Raw genomic sequence first — 5820 nt, 5'->3', positions numbered from 1 at the left:
GGCTGCTAATGCACATGCGTCAGGTTGTATTGGATGGTGTAGGGCTATGAAGGGGTGGTTGGGTGGCTCTAATGACAGGTGGTGTTATTGGAGGGTGTGGTAATGACGTGTGTTTGAGTGTAAGGGCTCTAATGACAGCGGTGTGTTATTGGAGTGGTGGTAGGCAGCTCTAATGAGACGTGTGTTTTGGAGTGTGTAGGCTCTAATGACAGGTGGTGTTATTGGAGTGTGTACTCTAATACAGGTGGTGTTGTTGACGTGTGTAGGGCTCTAATGACAGGGTGGTGTAATTTGGAGTGGTGTAGGGCTAATGACAGGTGGTGTTTGGAGTTTAGGGCTCGTATGAAGGTGTTATGACGGAGGGGCCTAATGACAGGTGTTGTTGAGTGGTGTAGGGCTCTAATGACAGGTGGTGTTATTGGAGTGGTGTAGGGCTCTAATGCAGGTGGTGTTATTGGAGTGGTGTAGGGCTCATGCAGGTGGTGTACTGGAGTGGGTAGGTGCTTATTGAAGGGTGTAGGGGCTCTAATGACAGGGTGGTTGTAATTGGAGCTGTGTAGGGCTCTAATGACAGGTGGTGTTTTGGAGGGTGTTAGCTCTAATCAGTGTTTATTGGAGTGGTGTAGGGCTCTAATGACAGGTGCGTGTTATTGGGCAGTGTGTAGGGGCTCTAATGGGGACTGGTTTATGGGGTGCTTGATCTCATGGTAGGCTCTAATGAGCGGTGGTGCAGTGTATACTGCGGTGTAGGCTCTAACTGACAGGGGTGGGATCTGGCTTGTGTCGAGGTCTATGATGGATGGTATGGCAGTGTTATGCGTCTAATGAAGGTGGTGTTTGGAAGCGCTGTAGGCTCATGGACAGGGATGTGTTCGATGGTGTGTAGGGCTCTAATGACAGGGTGTATGGAGCGGATGTTAGGGTCTGTAATGACGGTGCTTGTTATTGGAGTGGTGTTTGTAGGGCTCTAATGGAAGGTGTGCTTGTTGAGTGGTGTAGCTACTAATGACGTGTGTTATGGAGTGTGTAGGCTCTAATGAGCAGAGGCTGGTGTTATTGGAGTGGGTAGGGCACTAAATACAAGGTGGTGTTATTGGAGTGGTGTGTGCTCTAATGGTACAGGGCTGTGTTTAGTTGGGCTCTAAGACAGGTGGTGTTATGTTGGAGTGGTTTAGGCTCTAATGACAGTGGTGTTGTTGAGTGGTAGAGCTCTAATGACAGGGTGTGTTGAGTTGAGGTTTGTAGCGGTAGGGCTCTAATGACAGGCGTGGTGTATTGACGGTGATCAGGGCTCTATGACATGGGTTGTGTGTGTAGGCTCTAATGACGGGTGGTGTTATTGGACGGTGTAGCTTGGAATGACAGTGTGTTATGTGGAGCTGTGGCTTCTAGGACAGTGGGTGTTGTTGGAGTGGTGTAGGGCTCTAATGACAGGGTGGTGTTATTGGAGTGGGGTGGTGTTATTGAAGCGGTGTAGGGCTCTAATGACAGGGTGGTGTTATTGGAGCGGTGTAGGGCTCTAATGACAGGGTGGTGTTGGAGCGGTGTAGGGCTCTAATGACGGGGTGGTGTTATTGGAGCGGTGTAGGGCTCTAATGACGGGGTGGTGTTATTGGAGTGATGTAGGGCTTTGATGACAGGGTGGTGTTGACAGAGCTGCTGTAAACTGCTCCCCCCCCAGACGCCAGCTCTGCTGGCCAGGAGACGTGGTGTGAGAACTGGCAAGCGGACAGGACACAGTGTCATCTCGTTCCGACCAGAAATGAACAGCTCGCCATCAGGACCGGCATAGAAATCCACACATCTAGGATACCTGAATTTAATTCAGAATCATCTTCCTTGGATATTTTAGTGGGGAAGAGTGAGAATCAATATTTATGTAGGATTTTTTAAATATGGGGGCAAAGTGGATTTTTAAACTTTTTTGTTGTTGTGTGGTACCAAGACCATCAGATCTGGTGGTACCAAGACCGTCACACCTGGCAGACTGGCTAAGTCCACAGTCAAGTTTTATTTGATGTACACACCAACCCTATCTAAGTTTCCTTGTTTCAGGCTTTTAGAATGGGATTTCATTGTGACAATAGGATCATAAAGGATGACCCAGCTCAATGTTTTGCTCTTTATCGAGGCAAGTAGATCAATCCACAGTCTGCCTGGATTTTGTACACATTAAGGTGGAGAGTGAGTGGGTTTAACCTGTCTCACTCCCCCGTTCCGCTAGCGGAACTCCTCCCACATTCCACTGAAAAGGCAGAGCGCGAAATTCAAAAAATATTTTTTTAGAAATATTTAACTTTCACACATTAACAAGTCCAATACAGCTAATGAAAGATACAGATCTTGTGAATCCAGCCAACATGTCCGATTTTTTAAATGTTTTACAGGGAAAACACAATCTATATTTATGTTAGCTCACCAACAAATAGAAAAAAGCACAGACATTTTTCACAGCACAGGTAGCAAAATCAAAATCAACCAAACTAACCTAGAACAAACCCAAGAAACAACTTAACTCAAGACCTCGACGCAGCGTTTCTTTATAACATGGTTATACAATAAATCTATGTTTTGTTTCGAAAAATGTGCATATTTCAGGTATAATATAGTTTATGCTCCTCGGACCTACAATTCAGAAATCAGCAACCCAATAGAAGGTCGCAGCCATGAATAATGGTATAGAAAGCATTATCGACAAGTTTTCAGGTGGACATACCGATAATATACTACCTAGTGATAAAACATTTTGCAATTGCAACTATACCCTGTTATTATGCATGGTGATGGTATAGTCTCTACTCGTGTCCAAACCATGATAGTAACACGAGAGGATCTTGGAGTAGTGCACTAAGAGACCTAATTGATTCGCGGTTTAAGATCTCTGTGTGACAAGATGAGGTGGTACTTATTTACAGCTGACAACACCACATATATTTATGGTTAAGTTTTTTCCCCCGGCCCACAATGCCCAATAAAACTCTTACTCTATAATAGTAACAAATATAAATCATAGGACAGATCGCATACAGTGATTATATTTCACAGAAAGAAAGCAAAACTCTATTTGTGGCGAAGTTAAGTAGCAAATTGTCCAAATGTGTGTTAAGCGTATGCGCGCGCAAAGATGCTCTCAATACTCCTACCCTAACCTCGCAAACCACCGTCAATGAACCTTAGGAAAGAATCTCTGTCATTTCTCCGCTGTGACTAGTCCATGGTAAATAAATACGACTTTCCTACTTTTGTTACCATCTATATGTAAACTCTCTCGCTCGCGCTAGTGTTTTATGATTGTCAGAAAATTGGTGTCAGTGATTTTTGTGTCAAGTCTCTTGTTAGAAATGAGTACATCATACCCTCGGATATTAGAACGACCAGTAAGCCATAAGCGCATTCCTCCTATAAAAGAACTAATCATTAAATAGCTACTAGATAACTGAGAATTCGGCTATCCAGCGAACGTTAGCCGAGTACAAGTTAATTGATAACGGTACATCCAAATGGTCACATTTGCTAACCATAATTAATTCAGTGATAAGAAACATTTCAGTGTTACATAAAGTTATATGGTGGATAGCATTAAATGAAAGACAACCCTAACATAGTCTAGATTCTGATGCCTTAAATAACAGCCCCTGTCACCCACAGTGATTTCCGTGTTTTTGAATGTATGTGCGTGGGAGACCAGACGCCTAGGATGAGACTCTCATCGAATATTATACTCAATTTTTAATTTCGTTTTTATTTTAGTTCTTACTACTCTATTATTAGTCTTATTATTCATAAGCTTTAGCATTGTTTTCTAGTCTCAAATCTTTTTATTGTGTTAGCTTGTATTCTCAGTTCGATGATTATTTATGATATTATTTTATTATTCTCATTATATTAGATTGTGTGTCTCTTTTATTCTTTGATTTGTGCTCCTTATCTTATAAGCCTCTCTCCCAAGAATGTGGACCCGGGTCCTTGTTTGCTGTTCATGACTCAGTCATCTTATTGGTGACGCCAGGAACACAAAAACAAAACACTAACGAAAAAACCGAGAGGTGTCTCGCCATCCCCCTATGAATTTAGACAAGAACACAACACTGGAAGGCGCCGTGTGTGCTGGTGTTCTTGATTCTTAAATCCTCAATCTACCGCGCCCAGTATGCTATGACACACGGGAAATCGAGTCTCCTTGACTGGTCGTGCATCACCGTCTCTCCATTCCACGCAATTTACCATCTCCAATTAATATAATTAAGATTGGTATATAGATATTTGATAAAAACATACGTTATAGTAGATGAGTATTGATGGACTGTATCAAATAAAATCGAAGCCAGAGATTTCATATTCCAACGTATAAGGAGCGTTTTTCCGTGAGGCACTCCAGATCCAACTTAAACTGCGGCTCCTTCCCAAAAAAAATAAAGTGCGCACTTCTCACTCCAAGATAATCAACTCATTTCTGCTCTCACTTCCGCATGACACCCAGGGGAAGGCGTATGACGTGTTTCTACAGTCATAAGTGACATGCCCTTTTATAGACAAGGTCTTAAAGAGAGACTTCGCATTTGGAAATCTCACTTCCGGATAGGAAAATGTCTGTAAAAAGAGTTCTGTTTCACTTAGAGAAATAATTCAAACGCTTTTAGAAACTAGAGACTGTTTTCTATCCAATAGTAATAATAATATGCATATTGTACGAGCAAGAATTGAGTACGAGGCCGTTTAAATATCATACGATTTTCCCCAAAAGTGAAATCAGCACCCCCTGGTCCTCATCAGGTTAAGGTTTAAATATCTTTATATTGTCTCAAAAGCCATAGCACAGCCAGTTCGTTTGATAACTTTTTAAACTGACGTTTGGTCCAGGTAATTTTCATGTCTTCCTTTGAATTGAGTCTTTGCTAGTGTTTGAATTGAGTCTTTGCTAGTGTTAAGCAACTGTTACTATGTATTGTACATTGCAGTGAGAGACCAGTCCCTTTTGTAGTGTTTTTCTGAAATACCTTCCTCCTCCTCTTCTTCCTCCCAGGTCTGCCCCTACTGGTACAGAGGACCATAGCCCGGACCATCATCCTCCAGGAGAGCATCGGGAAGGGCCGCTTCGGCGAGGTGTGGCGGGGCAAGTGGCGAGGTGAGGAGGTGGCGGTCAAGATATTCTCCTCCCGTGAGGAGCGTTCGTGGTTCCGTGAGGCCGAGATCTACCAGACGGTCATGCTGCGTCACGAAAACATCCTGGGCTTTATCGCCGCCGACAACAAAGGTACAAACAATCACAGCTCACCTCTAAAGCGTCAAATCACTTTTGTAAAGGTGCATTTATTGACTAGGGCCTCTTTTCCTTAAGGTCTATAGTACCCTTCTATCAGTGATCTAGGTAGGGGTTCTGGTCTGTAGTACCCTTCTATCAGTGATCTAGGTAGGGGCTCTGGTCTCTAGTACCCTTCTATCAGTGATCTAGGTAGGGGCTCTGGTCTGTAGTACCCTTCTATCAGTGATCTAGGTAGGGGCTCTGGTCTGTAGTATCCTTCTATCAGTGATCTAGGTAGGGGTTCTGGTCTGCCGCCTCAGTAAGGTGGACTGGACTGGTGTGGGCTTGTAAGGTGGACTGGACTGCCGCGTCAGTAAGGTGGACTGGACTGGTTTGAGCTTGTAAGAATATTTGGATGATCTCTGTGCACAAACCCTGCTCGAGGTGTGTGTGTGTTTGTTTTTATGYAGCCGGGTCAATGTTTGTCTAGCTGCTCTGAGCTCTCTCTGGCCATCTGTAGGTAACATCACATTGCTCTGAGCTCTCTCTGGCCATCTGTAGGTAACATCACATTGCTC

The 5820-nt window shown here is 43.7% G+C and overlaps 1 pseudogene; it reads left to right on the top strand.

Moving 5' to 3' along the window:
- LOC111973100 (TGF-beta receptor type-1-like) overlaps positions 1 to 5820 on the top strand; it is a 90124-nt pseudogene that overhangs the window by 53847 nt on the left and 30457 nt on the right.

This window comes from Salvelinus sp. IW2-2015, linkage group LG14, assembly GCF_002910315.2.
Source record: "Salvelinus sp. IW2-2015 linkage group LG14, ASM291031v2, whole genome shotgun sequence".
NCBI classification, from domain to species: Eukaryota; Metazoa; Chordata; class Actinopteri; order Salmoniformes; family Salmonidae; genus Salvelinus; species Salvelinus sp. IW2-2015.
Note: the sequence above shows the minus strand (reverse complement) of the source record. Positions and strands in the feature narration are given on the sequence as shown.